Source organism: Chiloscyllium plagiosum, unplaced genomic scaffold, assembly GCF_037043375.1.
Source record: "Chiloscyllium plagiosum isolate Xiang-an unplaced genomic scaffold, Cpla_swu_hap1 HiC_scaffold_1, whole genome shotgun sequence".
NCBI lineage: Eukaryota > Metazoa > Chordata > Chondrichthyes > Orectolobiformes > Hemiscylliidae > Chiloscyllium > Chiloscyllium plagiosum.
This window is the reverse complement of record NW_028270139.1, coordinates 106,971,310-106,994,902: the sequence shown is the minus strand read 5'-3', so window position 1 is coordinate 106,994,902 and position 23,593 is coordinate 106,971,310. Positions and strand designations below refer to the sequence as shown.

At 41.6% G+C, this 23,593-nt stretch overlaps 1 long non-coding RNA gene across 1 annotated transcript; it reads right to left on the bottom strand.

Moving 5' to 3' along the window:
• Positions 1-315: 315 nt before the first annotated feature.
• On the bottom strand, positions 316-13,620 carry LOC122555421 (uncharacterized). Its single transcript, XR_006313271.2, has 3 exons — positions 13,550-13,620; positions 13,109-13,270; positions 316-395 (listed from the first exon to the last, which is right to left on the bottom strand). It is a non-coding gene; the product is annotated as an uncharacterized LOC122555421 (long non-coding RNA).
• Positions 13,621-23,593: the final 9,973 nt, after the last annotated feature.

The following is a 23,593-nucleotide window of genomic DNA, read 5'->3' as shown; positions in this document are numbered from 1 at the left end:
GCATCCAGGGAACAGGAGAATCGACGTTTCGGGAATAAACCCTTCTTCAGGAATGCCTGAAGAAGGGCTTATGCCCGAAACGTCGATTCTCCTGTTCCCTGGATGATGCCTGACCTGCTGCGCTTTTCCAGCAACACATTTTCAGCTCTGATCTCCAGCATCTGCAGACCTCACTTTCTCCTCTAGAATTTAATGAAAGCAATTGTTTCAAAATAACTTCTTGAAGAGAAAGGAAATACAATCTCAATATTAAGGACATAATTTCACTCACATTTTCTTTTGCTGCTACAGACAAACAGTAAATTCACTGTTACTGAAACACTTCTGATGGATATAATTCAAAGAATGACATGAAGATTAGATATGCCTCACAGCAGACATAGAGGGATGGTAATCTATAGGAGAAACAAGAGAAACAGTTTACCATCCGTGTCGGCATAGCTTCATTTAAAAACCAGCACTACAATCAGTTAGCTATTAATTGGCTTCACTTTTTTAAAAAATACACTTACTCTGTCCTTAAATTTTATAATTGTTTAAGAATAATGTATCTGTGTCACCTTGAACATGTGGATAAGGACATTTCAGTGCCCAAAAAGAATCAAGGATTTATTTTAAAATTTCACCTAATGTTCTAATGAGACAGCTAATTAACTGGATTTAAATGTTTTAAATGATTCAAGCCTGGAAGAACAATGTTCTGTTTACCAAAAGCAAAAGAGATTTTGAAAAGGACTCTCTCATAAAGCAACTGCTTTAGTTGATTTACTTTTTGTTCTTTATGTCAAGCTCCATATTGATTTTTGGAAAGACAATGTATTGAGGATAATATAAAGAAGAATGTGCACTGCAGATCTGAAAGTGAAATATATATTCATTTGTTGTGTCCAAGAAATGCTTTGTTTAAATCAATAAATTGTTTGGTTCATCTGTGTTTACTAGTAGCAGAATCCTTCTACACTAATTTAATTACTCTAATATTAAAATGTATTTTACCGATGGTAAAAGTATCTGGTATTTTGGTGAAGTGTAATGTGAATGAAAAAAAAATTTACAATATGTAACATCTATGGCATATACATCAAACTACACAAATACATAAACTGGATACCTGTAGCACTTGATTAAAGTAAAATCCACAAAATATTTTTATGCATTGATTCCCATTAAATCCTTTGGCAAGTGTACCCGCCACCACAGACATGATCTCTAAACTGCTGATAGGGGAATTTCTGCAGCTGGGCGTTGTTGCATTATTTTTCTGCTGCAGAGAATGTTTTACCTTCACAGTTTTATACAAAGTAGTGGGAGAACAAAATGGACAATCCAACCGATACTAGTTGCAAACTTTTCTTTTTCTTTTCAGAAGTTTGGGTAAACAAGCAGCACAGTGGAGGCTAGAATTGTGCAGAGAATTGGGGAGAAGGTACTAAGAGTGCAATAGGTGGATGGAGGTAGCGATCCTTCTCTGCAGACCCACCCCCTCCCATTTATCACTCCATCCCGGAGGCTCCCTGGATCATTCCTGATGAAGGGCTTTTGCCCGGAAAGTCGATTTTCCTGCTCCTCAGATGCTGCCTGACCTGCTGTGCTTTTCCAGTGCCACTCTAGTCTTGACTCTGATCTCCAGCATTTGCAGTCCTCACTTTCAGCTAGAATCGTGCATCCTACCCACTTGGTTTTTATGTTACAGGCTGAGAAGCAAGTGTAGAAAATCTTGCAAGGTTGAGGCAGAAGCTGGTATGAAATTTTCATATCCTCAGGATTTGTGTTACTGTTCATCCTAAGTTTCCCTGAGAAGATGGCAGTACTGCTTGATGAACTGAAAACAAAAAATGCTGGAAATCAAAGTGGGTCAGGCAGCATCCATGGAAAGAGAGCAAGCTAACATTTCAATTCTAGGCGACTCTTCATCATTCACCTAGACTCGAAACATTAGTTTGCTCTCTGCCCATGGATGCTGCCTGACCCACTGTGATTTCCAGCATTTTTTGTTTACATTACAGTTTCCGGCATCTGCAGTAATTTGTTGCAGTATTTCTTGATGCACTATTTGGTGTTTAGATTGCTTCTGAGGGTCATTGTAAAATAGTAATGTTGAAGAGGGAATATAGTCACCAATATATCGGTTCAGGTAATACCAAGCAGAATTCTATCAGTAAGGGTTGATGTCAACTTTCTAGTTACATAACATAAAAAGCAAATTCAAATCATTGGATTATTAGTTGATACCCCTGGACTGAGATTGATTACTTCATTTGGTGGGATAGTCAGTTAATTATGTTAACAACATGGGCTCAACTCCTACACTGGCTGAGGTTACCACTCACCTGAGGCATGACAAGTTATCCTATGATCCAGTAGAACTATGGCAACCGTTCCTTTTTACTTCTGGGTAAACATTTCAATAGCATAACTACTTCACTAACATAACCTTACAAGTAATAACGAAACCAGTTTAAGAGGCATTTAGATGGACACATAAACAGGCAAGGAATAGGAGGATATGGACCTTATGCAAGCAGCTGGGATTAGTTTAGAATGGTATCACAGTTGGCACAAACATAGTGGGCTGAAGACCCTGTCCCTGTGCTGTTCTATGTTCTAAGATCACAATGTTGTGCAAAAGATGTGCCGGCCAAGTGAATTGGCCATGGTAAATTGTCCATAGTTGTTAGGTGCATTAGTCAAAGGGGGGTGGGTTACTCTTTGGAGGGTCGGTGTGGACTTGTTGAGCCGAAGGACCCGTTTCCACACTGTAGGGAATCTAAAAAAATGTGCAATATTAAAAGCATATATTTTCATGGAAGTAGGAAATCAGACTTTCTAACATTATAACATTATAAGAACTACAAATACAAAGAGAAGTAATGATGCATTAAAAGATGTTCTGGGGATCAACCCTGTTGTTGGACAAAGTAATGCAGAGAAACAAAACATCAGCCCAGCGCAAAGGGGTGTCTAAAATTTTCCAACAGACATAGATAGAATAATAAATAACGTCTGGCTTATTGAGACTTCTTTTATTCTCAAGGCATGAGCATTGCAGACATTTTATTGTTCATCTCTAGTTGCCCTTCATAATGTGATATAAACAGCACACCTTGTAGTGAAGGTAGTTTTATATTGCTGTAAAGTAGTAATTGCCAGGATTTTGATCTAGCAATGATGAAAAACAGTTTAAATGCAGACACAGGATGGTGTGCAACTTGAAGAAGAACATGGCGATAGTGCTGCCCTTCCCCGAAAGATGGCAGACATTTTGTCTTTATTCATGGGATATGGGTGTTGCTGGTTGGAATTTTTACCCATCCCTAATTGCCCTTAAATTAAATGATTCCCTCCTGGCCATTTCAGCTGGCAGTTTGGAATCAACCACATGGCTGTGGGTCAGAATTATATGTAGGCTAGACCAGGTAAGGGTGGCAGATTTCCATCTCTAAAGGACATTAGTGAATCAAATGGCAATCAGCAATGGATTTATAAAATCATGAGGGGCATGGATAAGATAAATAGACAAAGTCTTTTCTCTGTAATGGGGAGTAATGGGGAGAGGGCATAGGCTTAGGATGAGAGAGGAAAGATATAAAAGAGACCTAAGGGGTAACTTTTTCACCATTAGACTAACTTTTAAATCTAGATTTTTAAAAATGTATTTAAATGTCACTATCTCGGGTTTGGGACTTGTCAAAGCAGCTTCGATAACTTGGTACAGTATAACCTGTAAAGAACATAGACTAGGTCCTAGTGAGAGACCTTGGAGTGCAGGTTCCTTGAAAGTAAATTCTCAGGTAGACACAATTGTGAAGAAGGTGTTTGTTATGCTTTCCTTTATTGGTCAGAGTATTGAGTACAGGAGTTGGGAGGTCATGTTGCGGCTGTACAGGACATTGGTTAGGCCACTGTTGGCATATTGTGGGCAATTCTGGTCTCCTTCGTATTGGAAAGATGTTGTGATAGGGTTCAGAAAAGATGTTGCCAGGGTTGGATAATTTGAGCTATAGGAAGAAGTTGAATAGGCTGGGGCTGTTTTCCTTGGAGCATCGGAGGCTGAGGGGTGACCTTATAGAGGTTTATAAAATCATGAGGGGCATGGATAAGATAAATAGACAAAGTCTTTTCTCTGTAATGGGGAGTACAGAATGAGAGGGCATAGGCTTAGGATGAGAGGGGAAAGATATAAAAGAGACCTAAGGGGTAACTTTTTCACGCAGAGGATGGTACGTGCATGGAATGAGGTGCCAGAGGAAATGGTGGAGGCTAGTACAATTGCAACATTTAAAAGGCATTTGGATGGGTATATGAATAGGAAGGGTTTGGAGGGATATGGGCCAGGGGCTAGCAGATGGGAGTAGATTGGGTTGGGATATCTGGTCAGCATGGATGAGTTGGACCGAAGGTTCTATTTTCATGCTGTACATCTCTATGACTCTACTATCTCGTAATGCTATGGTGGAATGAATGGGCATTTAAACTCTGGAAAGGGCATTGATCACAAATGCTGATTGTCCTGGGTGGTAATTCTCACTGATCTTTGCCTCTGCATCCATTCTGGACAACGGTGAGCATTCCAACACATTAATAACTTGCACTTTGCATGTAGTGGAGAGTGAGAGACTGCTGAATCAGGAATGAATTACTTGCCTCAACGTACCCAACCTCTGACCTGCGCTTGAAGCTACAATATTTACAGAGCTGGTCTGTTTGCATTTCTGCAGAAAAACAGAAATTGTTGGAGAAACTCAGCATGTCTTGCAGTCACAAAGGCGAGAGAATTCACAGTTTTAATTAACAGAATTAATGTTCTCTCTCCACAGATGCTGCCACAAGTGCAGAGTTTCTTGAGCAAATTCTGACTTTATTTCAGATTCCCAGAACCACAGTACTTTGAATTTCTGGAACTATTTGGGATGTAGATAGTTGGGGTTTCAACAATAGTCATGCCATTGAATTTTAAAGGGAAGTGGCCAGGCTTGATAGCCAGTCCTAGAGCCAGTACAAATTTAACTTTAAATAAATCAACATTACTGGCTGTACTGCAAAGGCAATTTTGTAAATTGACCAGTCTTATGACATTGACCAAAGTTCGAATCCCTGTATACATTAAGAAATCAATGGGACCTTTAATTTTGAAAAAAAAAGACTTGTACAGTGAGCAGAATACAAAAGGAAATTATTCAGATGGAGACACAAATGTGATTGATTCATTTTATGAATATTTTAACTGAGGAAGTAACTGGAGTAATCAAACCACACAATAGCATGTATTTATTAAAATTTAACTGACTGTCCTGTTCATTGAACTGTTGTGGTCAGGCTATTAATAAGGTTTACAAATCAACAAGACAGGTAATGACCATGACTCCACTGAGTCTAGATTGATACACTCATCCTTTGGAAATGTTAATGTTGAAATTATCCCTGGAGTAAAACCCATTTACTGACTTTTTAGAATGCTGATGAATCCAGAATTTATTTTCCCCTACCAAAACATGTTGAATTGAACTTTAATAAAATGATAACAATCCTTTGTGTAGTAATAATCTATTCACTGTCCCAGGCTTGGAGCTGATCAAAAACAGAAATTGCTGGGAAAACTCAGCAGATCTGGCAGCATCTGTGGAGAGAAAGCGGAGTTAACATTTCAGGTCCGGTGACTCTTCCTCAGAATGGAGAGAACTGAGTAAGTTGGTAATTAATTGATTGTCATGGGCATGATCTTTAGACAATATTGTTTGCAACAGATCCTCCGCATCAGCTGAGAGGGTAGGTGTTCTAACATTAGTATCCTTGGAGCAACTAACAGCATGAGAATCGAAGTTGTGATCATCTGAAACCAATTCCGCTGGGCTGGCCATGTGCTTAGGATGTCTGATTTCCAACTGCCAGAGGAAACCTTCTTTGCCCATCTTAAGGAAGGTACTCGACTGAGAGGAGGACATCAGAAGCATTTCAAAGAGTCCCTGAAGGCCTCCCTCAAGAAACGTAACATTGATTTCAATGCATGGGAGACCCTTGTTAACAAGAAACTGACTTGGATGAAATTCCTGTCTGAAGGGACACTATTGTTTGAGAACACCTGGTGGCAATAGAAAGTCCAAGAAAGGAATCGAAGAAAGGAATGCCAATGATGGCAAAGTCAAGGATCAATTCCACCTCCTGGAAATACCTGCCAAATGTGCTGTTGGAGATGCAGCTGTAGGATTGAACTCACCAGCCACACGAGGGCTCACATAGCCCCAGACCAGCGTCATGGAATTTCCTGGACAATTAAACTCATTATCAAGTGATTGCTGCTGCTGCTGCTGTTGACAACTAAGGGTGACGTTTGGCAATATGTAAGGAAATTGGGGATGATATTGACTGCCTGTACAGATTGGGAATGTATTCCTTTGACTGATCACCAGAGTAAGCGGAGTTTATAATTAAAGAGAATTAAATGTAATAATGTACATGGGAATCGGTTAGCTCAGTTGGCTAGATCTGAAAATGTGTTGCTGGAAAAGCGCAGCAGGTCAGGCAGCATCCAGGGAACAGGAGAATCGACGTTTCGGGCATAAGCCCTTCTTCAGGAATGAAGAAACTTTCCTCATTCCTGAAGAAGGGCTTATGCCCGAAACATCGATTCTTCTGTTCCCTGGATGCTGCCTGACCTGCTGCGCTTTTCCAGCAACACATTTTCAGCTCTGATCTCCAGCATCTGCAGACCTCACTCTCTCCTCAGTTGGCTAGATGGCTAGTTTGCAGTGCAGAGTGATGCTAACAGCACTGATTCAATTCTCACAGCAGCAGAAGTTACCATGAATGATTTGCCTTCATAACCTCTCTCCTTGCCTGAGGTATTGAACCATCACTAACTGGCTGTCTCTAATGAGAGCCCTAAAGTCGGCTGGAACTATGGCAGCTTTTCTTCTGATCCAGGAAGCCTGTTCTACAGGTGTTTAATAACATTACTGAACAGGCTGATTAGGAAATGTCTGCTCTAAATAATTGCTGCAGTGATATTCTGGGATTGAGACAGTTAGTCTCCAACAATCTCAACCATTTTCCTTTGTATTAGGTATCACTGCACTTATTCAGTTTCGGTGCCACTGCATTGTCTTAATGTCAAGTGTGCCCCGACACACAGTTCCCAATGACCAACTTCACCTTTGAAATTTTGTTTTTACGTTCATATTTGAATCAAGAATGTAATGAGGCCTGGAGCAGAACAGCACTAGTGGAACCCAAACTGAGTTCATCATCAAGAAGACTATTTCTGGTTAAGTGTTGCTGAATAGCACTGTCAACACAAGCTTCAAACATGTCCCTGATGATTAAGAGTATATTCATAGAGCAAAAATGAACCACAATGGATGTATCCTCATTTTGTGGATTGCATACACCTCAAGTTTTCCGTGTGATACTGTCGATTATGGTGAAATGCAAATCTGATACTTTTGGTAGCCAGTACCCAAGTTTTAAACTGCTATATCTGTTCAAAACGCATTGGCAAACCGCAGAATATCATGGAGAGTGCCCTCTGCCTGAAGTAGCATACTTGGAAAGTAGCCGTGACAATTGCGGAAAATATTGAATCTATGCAATAGTAATGTTTTTTAATGTTAAAATCTGATTCCAAATGTTCTTGTGGCAGATTGGAATACAACACAGGTCACAGAATGCCAATCCTTCCTGCAGGGTGAGATTCCAGTGAAAAGGTGAGGGGGGATTTATAATTATGTGAATGCCCATTATAATGTCAAGAGTGGTCTCACAAAATGAGTGAGTCTGTGTTGGGTTGTGGAAACATATGACAGTTCTAATACCTTCATGCTTCTTGATGGAGAATTTTTTTTGTTATTCACTCATGGACTATAAGCTTGCTGGGAAAGCCAGCATTTATCGTCCATCCCTAATTGCCCATGGGATATTCAAACAGACATTCATTAATGTCAATTCCGGTAATCCAATTTTCTCATAGTTCATTATGAGAAATGGTGTCTGCTGTATTATGAATGGCTAATACAGGACAAACAAATTGTGGTGATTGAAAATGCATTGTGCCTGAGAAAGATCAGCACATTTAATAAATCTCTTCAAAACATGTTCTTTAGTTATTAGTTAAAATGAATTACCTGCTCATAAGCTTTCATGATTAGAATAACTACATTTTCATGCACAAGAGAAACCGGCAACAGAATGTGATTAATTTTTGTGATTCTTCATCGCCTTTTGCATTTGACATGTCTAATCTCTAGCTAGGAGTGAGAATTTCTGCTTTAGTTTGACTTTGGTCTCAAGCTGATATTTTCTTAACAGACCAAAAATAGAAATTGCAAGAGAAGTGCATAAGGTTTGGCGGAATGCAAAATTAACATTCCGAGTTCAGTGACCTTTCTTATCAACAGAAATTTGTTAGGAGACATAAGCTCCAAATTTCTTTAGACAAATCATAGAGATCTACAGCACAGAAAAAAGGCCCTTTGGCCCATTCAATCTGCAGTAGTTGAAAACAAGAACATAACTATTCTTAATCCCATTTGCAGCACTTGGCCCATAGCCTTTTATGCCTTGACATCTAACTATTTCTTAGACATGTCAAGAACACTACTGGAGTAGTGGTAAACAAAGCTAGCAACTAGATAGAGTCATAGGCTAAAACATGGAAACAGACCCTTCAGCCCAACGCAGGTTTCCCAAACCAAATTATCCCCATTTGCCTGTGTTTGGTCCATATCACTCTAAATCTTTCCTATTTATGTACTTGTTCAAATGTTTCTTAAATGTTGTAATTGTACCTATCACTTCCTCTGGCATTTCATTCCATATAGGAACCACCTTCTGTGTGAAAAAGTTGCCCCTCTGGTTCCTTTTAACATTTTCTCACATCTATCCTAGAGGATAGATGTGAGAAAATGCTATTCTCCTTATCTATGGCTCCTTATGATTTTATAAACCTTTATAAGATCATCACTCCATGCAATATTTTTACCTTAAAGAAACTATCAATGAGAAATACACATGAGGGTGGTAGGCACTGCAGCTCCCTTCTTTCTATTTAGGATAGGGGAGTTCAAAACTAGAGGGCATATTTTTAAGGTGAGAGGAGAAAGATTTAAAAGGAACCTGAGGGGCAACTGCATGCCAAAGAAGTCAATCCTTATTTTCCCCAACTGGAAACCTTGGATGAACTGGGAAATCTATTGCTTACTGAAGACCGGGTGTGTGTGGCATTCAAGTCGGTTGACCCAGACCTTTACAGGGAATCCAGATACAACCTCTACAAGGTTATTAGAGATGCCAAAAGGCGGTACTGGAGCAAATTAGAGGTCCAAACCTACCACATGGACATCTGCAGCCTGTGGCAAGGCCTACATGACATAACGGGATAAAAAATGAAGCAAGACAAAATAGCAGGTAAAAGCACATCCCTCTCTGATGTGCACAACACTTTTTACATTCAGTTTAAGCAGAATGCCAGTGATGCGGTCTGACCTGTCTCCTCAGCACCAGTCACCGCTACAAATGTCAGATCAGCCTTCCTGAGAATCAACCTGAGGGAAGCCACATGCCTGGATGGAGTCCCCAGCCTTGCACTCAGATCCTGTGTGGACCAGCTGATTGAGGTATTCACTGACATCTTTAACTTCTTCTTGCTACAATCTGAAACCTCCACCTGCTTCAAGATGGCCACCATTGTCTCAATACCAAAGAAAATACATGGAATGTGCTTCAATGACTACCACCCGGTGGCCCTGATGTCTATAATTGTGAAGTACTTCGAGAGGTTGGTCATGGTTCACAACAACTCTAGCCTACCAGCCTGCCTTGATCCTTTGAAATTTGCCTCCCAGTGCAACAGGTGACAGCAGACGCCCTTTTCCTAGCCCTACACTCATCCGTGGAACAGCTGGACAACAAGGACACCTCTGTCAGGTTCCTACTCATTGACTACAGTTTCGCCTTCAACACCATAATCACACCAACTAATCTCCAAACTCTGAGATTTAGGTCTCAGCTCCACCCTCAGCTTCCTGATCTACAGACCACAATCAGTGAAGGGAGACAACTGCATTTCCTTCACGATAACCCTCAACACTGGCACCCCATAAGGATGCATACTCACTACCCTACTATACCCACTGAAGACTCACGACTGTGTCGGTAAATTTTATCTAAACACCACCTACAAGTCCGCTGATGACACCACCATTGTAGGCCGGATATCAAACAATGATGACTCAGAATAGGGGAAGGAGATAGAACGCTTAGTGTCATGGTTCAAAGATAACAATCTCTTCGTCAATGTCAGCAAAACTAAAGAATTCATCATTGACTTCAGGAAGAAAGGAGAAGAATACACCCTTATCTACATCAATGGAGCTGAGGTGGAGAGGATTGAAAACATCAAGTTCCCAGGAGTGATGGTAACTAACAATCTGTCCTGGTCTCCCACGCAGATGCAATGGTCAAGAAGGCACAACAACACCTCTTTGCGCTCAGGAGGTTAGGAAATTCAGAATGCCCATGAGGGCCCTCACTAACTTTTACAGGTGTACCACAGAAAGCATTCTATCTGGGGGTGCATAATGGCCTGGTACAGCAACTAGTCTGTCCAGGACCATAAGAAACTACAGAACATTGTGAACACAGCCCAGATCATCATGCAAGCCAACCTCCCAACGATGGACTCCATCTACATTTCTCATTGCCACTGAAAGGCAGCCAATATTATCAAAGACCACTCCCACCCAGTTTATACTCTCTTCCAAACACTTCCATCAGGCAGAAGATACAGAAGCTTAAACACATGTATCAACAGGTTAAGAACAGTTTCTTCCTCACCATTATTAGATGGCTGAATGGACCTCTCTAATTTCAAATTTAATGTTGAATTTGCTTTTGTGCAACTCCTGTGCAGCCATGGCCTTGTATGTCTGACTCTATCTAAGCACTCTGTGATTGGTATGTCCTTATTATGATCTCACAACAAAACTTTTTACAGTACTTCGAAAAATGTGACTACAATAAATCACATAAAATTCATTTAACACTAAAAGCAGTCAGGGTCGGAGGGATGGCATCAGCCACTAATAATTTTATTGGTCCCAACTCCCATTAAGCAAGGAAGCAGCATGTTGTTTTTTCCCCTGTTGGAAATAAGGCCATCTTCATAGAGTGCACAGATGGTAGAAGACATTCTGCCTCTCTTTCACTCGCTTTTCAGGAGAGGGCCCATAACCAAATTTTGAAAAATGATTGCTTATTAATTTGATAAACCAGTTTAGAAGGCAAGTAGCTAACCAGTACCCCACATAAAGATCAATAAATCCCCTGGGCTAGAGAGGATATTCTCTAGGTTACTACAGGAAGTGAAGGAAGAGATTGCTACACCTTTGGCGATGATCTTTGCATTCTCACTGTCCACTGGAGTAGTGCCAGGTGATTGGAGGGTGGCAGGTGTTATTCACTGGTTCAAGCAAGGGAATAGGGATAATCCCAGGAATTGCAGACTAATCAGTCTTACTTCTGTGCTCGGTAAAGTGTGGGAGAGAATTCAAAGAGACAGGATTTGTGATTACTTGACAAACCAAAGCCTAATTAGAGGTACAATGTGGAGGTGCTGATGCTGGACTGGGTAGACAAAGTTGAAAATCACACAACACTTGATGAAGGAGCAGTGCTCTGAAAGCTAGTACTTCCAAATAAAACTGTTGGACCATAACCTGTGTTGTGTAATTTTTATTTCTGATTAAAGATGGTCAGCAAGGTTTTGTGGGGGCAGGTCATGCCTCACAAGCCTTATTGAATTCTTTAAGGAAGTGACAAAACACATTGATGAAGGTAGAGCAGTGGATGTGGTGTACATGGATTTTAGCAAGGCATTTGATCAGGTTCCCTATGGTGGGTTCATTCAGAAAGTAAGGAGGTATGGGATACACGGAAATCTAGCTGTCTGGATACAGAATTGGCTGGCACATAGAAAACAGATTGTGGTGGTAGATGGAAAGTATTCAGCCCGGAGATCAGTGATTAGTGGTGTTCCACAGGGATCTGTTCTGTGACCTCTGCGCTTTGTGATTTTTATAAATGACTTGGATGAGGAAGTGGAAGGAAGTTTGCTGATAGCATGAAGGTTGGTGGAGTGGTGGATAGTGTGGAGGGCTGTTGTAGGTTGCAACAGGACATTGACAAGATGCAGAACTGGGCTGATAAGTGGCAGATGAGTTCAAACTGGAAAAATATGAAGGAATTCACTTTGAAAGGTTGAGTTTGAATGTAGAATACAGGGTTAAAGGCAGGATTCTTGGCAGTGTGGAGGAACAGGGGGATCTTGGGGCCCATGTCCATTGATCCTTCAAAGTTGCCACCCATGTTGATAGTGTTGTCAAGACGGAATATGGTGTGTTGGCTTTCATTAGCAAGGGGGATTGAGATTAAAAGCCACAAGGTTATGCTGCAGCTCTATTGAGCTCTGGTTAGACCACACTTGGAATACTGTATTCAGTTCTGGACTCCTCATTATAGGAAGGATGTGGAATCTTTAGAGAGGATGAGAGGAGATTTACCAGGATGCTGCCTGGACTGGAGGGCATGTCTTATGAAGAAAGGTTGAGGGAGCTAGGGTTTTTCTCATTGAAGCGAAGAAGGATGAAAGGTGACTTGATAGAGGTGTACAAGATGATGTGAGACATAGATAGAATGGTTAGCCAGAGATTTTTTCCTAGGGTGGAAATGACTATCACAAGGAGGCATAACTTTAACATGATTGAAGGAAGGTTTAGGGGAGATGTCAGAGGTGGGTTCTTTACATACAGAGTGGAATGCACAGTCAGTGGTGGTAGTACAGTCAGATACATTAGGGACATTTAAGCAACTCTTGGATAGGCACATGGAAGATATAACAATGAAGGGTATGTATGTTAGTCTGATCTTACAGTAGAATAAAAGGTCAGCACAACATTGAGGGCTAAAGGGCCTCTACTGTATTATGGATTTTGTGTTCTATGTTTCTGATCTTGTCCCTCCCTACCCAAGGGTGCCCAAGAAGCATTTCCACTGGCACAGATGCTACAGAAACTGACCCAAGGTTAAAGTTAAAGTTGAAATGTAGTTGAACAAATACCTTAGTTACTGATAGAACAGAAATTCCACAGCTCTGCTGTTGCAATGTTGAATGGGATGTCAAGTCTGGTGGTTTCATTTACCCAGAAAGTGACTGGATGAAAGCAAGTAGTAATCACTCTTGTGGGTGATGAGGCCCTGGGTAGCATTCTGTTGGCAGCACCTAATTAAGAGGCAATCTGTTAACAATATCCCTAGTTTTGACTGATTCCAGTCCACAATAGCACGATTACAGCAGGATCCCAACAACAAATGTGTCTTGCCAGATTTTCAGGTCTTATCCAAAATGCTATAGGAAAGATATAAAAGGGGGTAAAAGAGGAGGGGGAGTGGCAATTTTGGTTAGGGATAATATTACAGCTATACATATGGAGGAAATTCCCAGGAGTATGTCTAGTGAAGTTATTTCAGCAGAACTGAGAAATAAGAAAGGGATAATCACCTTATTGGAATTGTACTATTGACTCCTCAATAGTCAGCAGGAAATTGAGAAGCATGTTTATTTGGAGATCACAGTTATCTGTAAGAACAATAAAGTGGTAATGTTAGAGAATTTTAACTTTCCAAACATAGACTGGAACTTGCATAATGTTAAGGACTTGGATGGTGTAGGATTTGTTAAGTGTGTACAAGAAAGTTTTCTTATTCAGTGTGTGGATGTACCTACTATAGAAAGAGCAAAACTTGACCTTCTCTTGGGAATTAAGAAAGGACACATGACAGAAGTGTCAGTGGGGGAACTTTTTGAGGCCAGCTATCAGAACTCTATCAGTTTTTAAATAGTTATGGAAAAGGATAGACCTGATCTAAAAGTTGAAATTCTAAACTGTAGGAAGGCCAATTTTGATGGTGTTAGGCACGAACTTTCAAAAGTTGATTGAGGTCAGATATTTGCAGGTAAATGCACAGCTGGAAAGTAGAAAGCCTTCAAAAATGAGATGAGACAATATGTTCCTGTTAGTGTGAAGGGCAAGATTGCTAGGTATAGGGAATGCTGAATGACTAGAGAAATTGATTCTCTGGCCAAGTTAAAGAAGAAAGTATATGTCAGGTATAGACAGCAGCGATGAAGTGAATCCTTAGAAGAGTATAAGGGCAATAGTAGTTTATTCAAGAGGGAAATTAGGAGAGCAGAAAAGGTGGCATGAAATAGGATTGGCAGATACAGTTAAGAAAAATCCAAAGGGATTCTACAAAAATATTAAGGTCAAAAAATACCTAGGCAGAGATTAGGGCCCCTTAAAGATCCTCCCCTCCCCCAAGTCCCTCTTTCCTAACTTTTATCTTAGCCTGCTGGACACAATTTCCTCATGCCTGAAGAAGGGCTTATGCCCGAAACGTCGATTCTCCTGCTCCTTTGATGCTGCCTGACCTGCTGCGCTTTTCCAGCCCCTCCCCCAAGTCCCTCCTCCCTAACTTTTATCTTAGCCTGCTGGAAACACTTTCCTCATTCCTGAAGAAGGGCTTATGCCCGAAATGTCGATTCTCTGCTCCTTGGATGCTGCCTGACCTGCTGCGCTTTTCCAGCAACACATTTTCAGCTCTGATCTCCAGCATCTGCAGTCCTCACTTTCTCCCCTTAAAGATCAACAAAGCTGCCTTTGTGTGGAATCACAGGAGATGGGTGAGATACTAAATGAATATTGTTTATTGCAGAGAAGGATTTGGACGCTCGAGAATTTGAAGAAACAAATACTGATGTCCTGAAAAGTGTCCATATTACAGAAAGAAGCGGTGCTGAACGTCTTAAAATGCATAAGGTTGAATAATTACCCAGGACCCCATCAGTGTACCCGAAAACTCTGTGGGAACCCAGGGATGTGATTACTGGGCCCCTTGCTGAGATATTTGTGTCATTGATAGCCACAGCTGAGATGCCAGAAGACTGGAGGTTGGCTAACATTGCGCCACTATTAAAGAAAGGTGGTAAGGAAAAGCCAGACAACAATAGACTGGAGGGCCTGACATCAGTGGTGGGTAGGTTATTGAAGAGGATTCTGAGGGACAAGATTTACATGCATTTGGAAGGGCAAAGTCTGATTAGGGATAGTCAACATGGCCTTGTGTGTGGGAAATTGTGCCTCACGAACTTGATTGAGTTTTTTGAAGAAGTAACAAAGAGGATTGATAAGGGCAGAGGGGTGGACGGGATCTGTATGGACTTCAGTAAGGCGTTCGATAGGGTTCTGCATGGTATACTGGTTAGCAAGGTGAGATCACATGAAACACAGGGAGAACTAACTATCTGGATACAAAATTGGCTTGAAGGTGGGAGACAGAGGCTGGTGATGGAGGGCTGTTTTTCAGACTGGAGGCCTGTGACCAGTGGAGTGCCACAAGCATCGGTCCTGAGTCCACTATTTTAAATCATTTATGTAAATGATTGTGATGTGTATACAAGAGGTGTAGTTAGTAAGTTTGCAAAATTGGTGGTTTTAATGAACAGTGAAGAAGATTACCTCAGAGTACAAAGGGACCCTGATCAGATGAGTCAATGGGCTGAGGAGTGGCAGCTGGAATTTAATTTAGATAAATGTGAGGTATTGTATTTTCAAAGGCAAATCAGAAATATGCACTGAATGGTAAAGTCCAGGAGAGTGTTGATGAACAAAGAGGTATTGGAGTGCAGGTTCTTAATTCCTCAAAAATGGAGTTTCAAGTAGACAGAGTGGTGAAGAAAGCAGTTAGCAAGCTTGCCTTTATTGGTCAGTGCATTGACAAGGAGTTGGGATGTCATGTTGTGATTGTACAAGATATTTGTGAGGCCACTTTTGGAATGCTGCATTCAATTCTGGTCTCCCTCCTATAGGAAAGATGTTGTTAAACTTGAAAGGGTTCAGAAAAGTTGTCAGGGTTGGAGGGTTTGAGCTATAGGGTGAGGCTGAATAGACTGGGCTTTTTTCCCTAGAGCATTGGAGGCTGAGTGTTGACCGTATAGAACTTTATAAAATCATGAAAGATATGGCTAGGGTGAATAATCAAGGTATTTTGCTCAGGGAAGGGGAATCCAGAACTAGAAGGTGTAGGTTTAAGGTGAGAGGGGAAAGATTTAGAAGGTACCTAAGGGGCAATGTTTTAATGTAGAGGGTGGTGTATGTATGGAATGAGCTGCCAGAGGAAGTGGTAGAGACTGGTACAATACAACATTTATTTGGCATTTGGATGGGTGTATGAATAGGAAGGGTTCAGAGAGATTTGGGCCAAATGCTAGCAAATGGGACTAGATTAATTTAGGAGTCTGGTCGGCATGGACGGGTTGGACCAAAGAGTTGGTTTCCATGCTGTACATCTTTATGACCCTATGACTCTAAGAGTTGACACTTTAACATGTTGAAGTTCTCCTGGGAGGATATTAGAACAGCAGTTGATTTTCAGGGTCAGTTGACTTGCAGAATATTTGTCCCCATTGCAATGGCACTAATTGTTCCCATCTTTTCTGAGCATTACTCAAATCCTGAAGATATATTGCTTTTATATTGTGGGGCCCACATTACCAAAATTTACTATCAGGATTCAGTACATTTAGGACATCAAAACAACTGTGACTGAAGGGAGTTGGCTTCAATGGAAACCTAGACGCTTGTGCCCCTCAGCACGTTCTTTTATTCACTCATGAGATGTGAACGCTACTGCCTGGGCAGACATTTATTGCCCATCTCTAGTTCGACTTTGAGGAAGTGGCAGTGAGCTGCCTTCTTGAACACTATTGGCCATGTGCTGTAGGTTGACCTACAATACCATTAGAGAGGGATACAAAGTTAAAAATCACACAACACCAGGTTATAGTCCAACAGGTTTAATTGGAAGCACACTAGCTTTCGGAGTGACACTCCTTCATCAGGTGATAGTGGAGGGCTCAATCCTAACACAGAATTTATAGCAAAAATTTACAGTGTGATGTAACTGAAATTATACATTGAAAAATTGATTGTCTGTTAAGCCTTTCATCTGTTAGAATACAGTGATAGTTTCACTTCTTTCATGTGTAAATCACAAAACATTTTTTTAAAGTTGCATTCTCGGGTTAGCTGTTAACAATGGTGATAGCTAGACAATATGTTGAAAGTGTTAGCCCCCTGTGTTCTCTGTCTATGCCCTGATGTTTAGATTGATTCTAATCTAAAAAGTGAGATAACAGAGTTTTACATAAATTCATGCAGTTTTTGAGCTCAGAGTTCTACATGAATGCGTGCAGTTTTTGAGCAAAATACAATGAACTCTGCAAGTACAAATTCACCCCACAAATATATGTTTTCATGTGGGTCTTTGTCTGTGTGTGTGTGTCTGTCTGGGATGGGGGTTGTGAGTGTGAAAAAGTGTGTGTGTGTAGTGAGTGCAGAGTGTTTTAAGTCTGTGAGGGGGTGCATGTGTGAGTGTGGGAGTGTGTGTGTCTATAAGGGTATGTGTGTGCGTCTGTGTGTACTTGTGTCCGTGCGTATGTGAGAGTGTGTGTGTGTAGGAATATCTGTGTGTGTGTAGTGCAATGGTGATCACTTGTAATGTGACATGAACCCAAGGTCCTGGTTGAGGCCCTCCCTATAGGTACCGAACTTAGCTATCAGCCTCTGCTCAGCCACTTTTCTCTGCTGCCTGTCCTGAGGTCCACCTTGGAGGATGGTCACCCAAAGGTCCGAGGCTGAATGTCCTGGACCATTGAAGTGTTCCCCAACTGGGAGGGAACCCTCCTATCGGTTGATTGTTGTGCAGTGCCCATTCATCCGTTGTCGTAGCCTTTGCTCAGTTTCCCCAGTGTACCATGACTCCGGGCATCCTTGCCTGCAACGTATAAGATAGACAACGTTGGCTGAGTCACATGAGTACCTGCCATGTACAAGGTGGGAGGTGTCCCCACGCGTAATAGTGGTATCTATGTCCACAATCTGACACGTCTCGCAGCGTCCACCGTGACAGGGTTGTATGGAGTTGTCCTGAGAGCCGGGCAGTTTGCTACAAACAATGATCTGTTTGAGGTTTGGCGGTTGTTTAAAGGCAAGTAGTGGAGGTGTGGGGAAGGTCTTGGTGAGGTGCTTATCCTCATTGATAATGTGTTGCAGGTCATGAAGAACACAGTGTAAGTTTTCAGCTCCTGGGACATACTGAACAACGAAGGGTACCGTGTCAGTTGCAGCCCATGTCTGTCTCCTGAGGAGGTCATTACAGTTCCTTGCTGTGGCACATTGTGAAGTTGTCTGTGGGTTTGTGGTAGAGTGTGGTGCTGAGGTGTCCGTCCTTGATGGAGACGTATGTGTCCAAGAATGAGACAGATAGTCGAGAGTAGACCATTGTGAGTTTGATGGTGGGATGAAACTTGTTGATGTCACTGTGTAGTTTTATCAGTGACTCCTCGCCATGGATCCAGAGGAAGAAAATGTCATCAATGTACCTGGTGAACAATGTTGATTGGAGATCCTGCATAGAGAAGAAGTCTTGTTTGAACCTGTGCATAAAAATGTTGGCATATTAGGGTGCAAATTTGGTCCCCATGGCTGTTCCGTGTGTCTGGATGAAGAATTGGTTGTCAAAGGTGAAGAAGTTGTGATCGAGGATAAAGCGGATGCGTTGTAGGATGGTGTTTGGAGACTGGCAGTTTTTGGTGTTGAGTACTGAGGCTGTTGCCGCTATGCCATCCTTGTGGGGGATGCTGGCGTAGAGTGCGGAAACATCCATTGTGACGGGAATGTTCCCAGTTCGACTGGTCCGTGGGTGCTGAGTGTCTGTAAGAAATCCGTAGTGTCGCGACAGAAGCTGGAGATCCCCTGTACAATAGGTTTCAAGATGCATTCCACATAGCCGGAAAGATTCTCACATGGGGTCCCAATGCCCGACATGATGGGACGTCCCGGTGTGTTGGCTTTGTGTACCTTTGGAAGGCAGTAGAAGTCACCTACATGAGAAGTACGTAGGATGAGGGCGCGTAGGGAACTCTGAAGGACTGGATCCAAAGTTCTGATTTATGTAAAACTCTGTTATCTCACTTTTTAGATTAGAATCAATCTAAACATCATGGCATAGACAGAGAACACAAGGGGCCAACACCTTCAACATATTGTCTAGCTATTACCATTGTTAACAGTTAACCTGAGAATGCAACTTTAAAAAAAAGGTTTTGTGATTTACACATGAAAGAAGTGAAACTATCACTGTATTCTAACAGATGAAAGGCTTAACAGACAATCAATTTTTCAATGTATAATTTCAGTTACATCACACTGTAAATTTTTGCTATAAATTCTGTGTTATGATCGAGCCCTCCACTATCACCTGATGAAGGAGCGTCGCTCCGAAAGCTAGTGTGCTTCCAATTAAACCTGTTGGACTATAACCTGGTGTTGTGTGATTTTAACTTTGTACACCCCAGTCCAACACTGGCATCTCCAAATCATGATTAGAGAGGGATGATATGGAGGTGCCTGTGTTGGATTGGGGTGGACAAAGTTAAAAATCACACAACACCAGATTATAGCCCAACAGGTTTATTTGGAAGCATTGGCTTTGATAGCACTGTTCCTTCATCAGGTAGCTAGGTTTGGAGTACAGTTTAGAGTGTCAGTGGTGGAGGAAGTGGATGTTTGTGGATTTCATGCCAATGAAGCAGGCTGCTTTATCCTAGATAAAAAACTGAAAGAACTGCAGATACTGTAACTCATAAACAAAGACAGAAGTTGCTGGAATAGCTCAGCAGGTCTGGCAGCATCTGTGAAGAGAAATTAGAGTTAACATTTCAAGTCCAGTTCTGAGGGAGGGCTAGATTTGCCAAGCTTTTCCAGCAACTTCTGTTTTTGCTTTGTCCTTGATGTTGTCAAGCTTCTTCAGTGTTATTGGAGTTCTGGTCACTCGGACAAGTAGGAAGTATTCCATCACACTCCTGACTTGTGCCATGTTGATAGTGAACAGGCTTCTGGGAATCAGAAGGTGATTTGCTCCCTGCAAAATTCCTAGTCTCTCACTTGTCACTCCACAGGAAAACCATCAACTCAATCATAGGGGTGTTCTTCAACTTATTTGGAATTTAAAGCCAGTCCTACTACTTTCCCATTGGCTGTGAAATGCTTTTGGATGTTCTGAGGATGGGATTGAGACTGCTTAAATACAAATTATTTGTTAATCTTTATACTTAAGGGACATTCTAACATAACAACAATTGGTTTATTACTTTCTTATAAATGTTTAGTAAATAGAAAACACTGCAATATTACATTGTATTTTAGTAACTGTGTTTTGGATTCAATAATAACTTCTCCAATGTTTTACTTTTCACATTTGAAAGTTGTTTTCATTAGGTAAAGAAAATACTACTTGACATGTTTCCCACCTGCAAACTCAGAGATTCAATACCGGCATTGAATATTCCTTCTTTTAATGTTGCTGATGCTCTGGAACTGCTCATTACTGTCAGAAGATTAAGAGAAAGAGAAGAAAAGTCAGCAACTGGAGGGCACAGATTTAAGATAATTGGCAAAAGAATCAGAGGTGACATGAGGAAAGCATTAATTTTACACAGATCTGGAGCACACTGCCTGATAGGATGGTGGGACCAAATTAAATAGGCACTTTCAAAACAGATTTAAATAAATACTTGACAGGGAAAATAGTGCAGGGCTTTGGGGAACAGACAGGTGAATGTGACTAATGGGATAATTCTATCAAAGACCCAGCAGAGGCAATGGTGGGCTGAATGGTCTCCATCAGTGCTGTATCAATCAGTGATTTGAATGATAATTTGTATTTATATAGTAGCTTTAAAGTGGAACTATGTTCTGAGTTATTTAACAACAAGAGTTATCAAAATAGTTTTCAAGCTATGATGAGAGGTTGAGAGTAGGGAGAAAATACATGGTCAAAAATAAATCTTTTAGAAAGAAAATGGAAGAGACAGTGCTTGGACAGGGAAGGGAGTCTACAGACAGATACTGAATTGGCTATCGACAGTGTGGAGGAAAAGGAGGAGATGAATAGGAGATGAGAATTAGAGGATTTATAGATGGAGAAGGATGTGGCTGTAGTTAAGGTGGGTAGCAACAAGACCATCGAGACATTTAAAGAAAGAAAGGGAGATTCCAAGGCAATGTAGGCCAGCGAGGACATGGGTAAACAGAGAGCATGGTGGAATTTTCTCAGCCATAGTGTGTCAGTCTAGAAAATGGGAGTAAGGGATCAGGAAAACAGCAGAGAGGGATATTGGGATAATGTCAAGAAATATTCCCTCCATCAGGGGTTATTCCTGGAGATGGATCAGAATTTTGATCACCTGTCTGCTCAAAGGAGGCAGGCAGCCAATTGAGATCATTAAGGCCCAACAATTTATACGTAATCACCGGATTTTGCCATTGCTGGAATCGACCCCGACACATGTGGAGTGACGCCCCCCCCCTCCCCCACCAATGGGTATGGCTTCACTACAGTAGCCCAGGGAATGAACAGAACCAGAAAATCCATCCCCAAAGAGGGGACCATAGACAAAAAGTCTGTGGGCTATAGACTGCTGCTATAGAGGTAATCCTTCCAATCCAGTCTGGGGCACTTGACCTGCTTAGCCTCTCTGAATTTTTTTTTAGTACTTCCAAAAGCACCTCCATTCTGAGGTAGACCTTCCTCCACTTGACTGCCTCAGCAATGTCTGCCTCTCTTGTTAAGGCTGTCAGTGGCCCTGTGACTGGGTTGGCAGCATTAGGAACCCATCTCCCAGGGTGGAGGAGGCCACTTCAGAGAGTCCTTGGGGAAAATATTTTGTCTGAGTCCAAGCAAGGATGGGCTCAGGATCATTATTTAATCTTGATGTTGTGATTCTGTAACCTACTGGAAAATCCAACCTTCTGACTTTGATGGAAGCAGAATTTCAGATGAGTAATAACTTGTGGAGAGTCAAAATTGGGAATATGGCGTAGGCGGAGATAGAAGGACTCTGATGTGAAGTATCAAGATCACAAACAAGACATGATCTAGAGATGAGCTTGTGTTTCTGCTATCCTCAAGATCAGTACAAATCTGTAACATTATATTCTTTTACTTCATTAATTTTCCAGATCATCGGTGACAGAGCTATAACTCCGAGCAGTAACATGCCTGTTTCAACCTTGCAGTCATAAAGAAGTTTAATTACAACACAAAGAAATAACTGAGAGAATAATTAAACAATATAGTGACACTATATGTTGCTGCTTCTATGTCTTATGGTTTCTTCCCCTGCTAACCACCCCATCAATATTTCCATAGCAGAGTCTAGGGTTATACGCATCCTTCCTTTCCCCAACTTTATGTGGAACCTTCAGTGATTAATGCAGCCAAAATACATCTCCATTTTCAGAGATGCAGACCGCCTTTAAATAACATCATAAAGTCTTGATATACAACTGTATATATGAACACACAAATTAGGAGCAGGAGTGGACATAGAACATAGAACATAGAACATTACAGCGCAGTGCAGGCCCTTCGGCCCTCGATGTTGCGCCGCCCTGTCATACTAATCTGAAGCCCATCCCACCTACACTATTCCATGTATGTCCATTTGCCTGTCCAATGACAACTTAAATGCACTTAAACTTGGTGAATCTACTACCGATGCAGGCAAAGCATTCCACACGCTTACTACTCTCTGAGTAAAGAAACTACCTCTGACATCTGTCTTATACCTATCTCCCATCACATTAAAGTTGTGTCCCCTCATGTTTGCCATCCCCATACTTGGAAAAAGGCTCTCCCTGTCCACCCTATCTAACCCTCTGATGATCTTGTATGTCTCTATTAAGTCACCTCTCAACCTTCTTCTCTCTAACGAGAACAGCCTCAAGGCCTTCAGCCTTTCCTCATAAGACCTCCCCTCCATACCAGGCAACATCCTAGTAAATCTCCTCTGCATCCTTTCCAAAGCTTCCACATCCTTCTTATAATGTGGTGACCAGAACTGTACACAATACTCCAAGTGTGGCCGTACCAGAGCTTTGTACAGCTGCAGCATAACCTCCTGGTTCCGGAACTCAATCCCTCTATCAATAAAGGCCAAAACACTGTATGCCTTCTTAACAACCCTGTCAATCTGGGTGGCAACTTTCAGGGATCTGTGTACATGGACACCGAGATCTCTCTGCTCATCTGCACTCCCAAGAATCTTACCATTAGCCCAGTACTTTGCATTCCAATTACTCTGTCCAAAGTGTATCACCTCACACTTGTCCACATTAAACTCCATTTGCCACATCTCAGCCCAGCTCTGCATCCTATCTATGTCTCTCTGCAACCTACTACATCCTTCGTCACTATCCACAACTCCACCGACCTTAGTGTCATCCGCAAATTTACTAACCCACCCTTCTAAGCCTCATCCAGGTCATTTATAAAAATGACGAACAGCGGTGGACCCAACACCGACCCTTGCGGTACGCCGCTAGTAACTGGACACCAAGATGAACATGTTCCATCAACTACAACCCTCTGTTTTCTTTCAGCAAGCCAATTACTGATCCAAACTGCTATGTCTCCCACAATC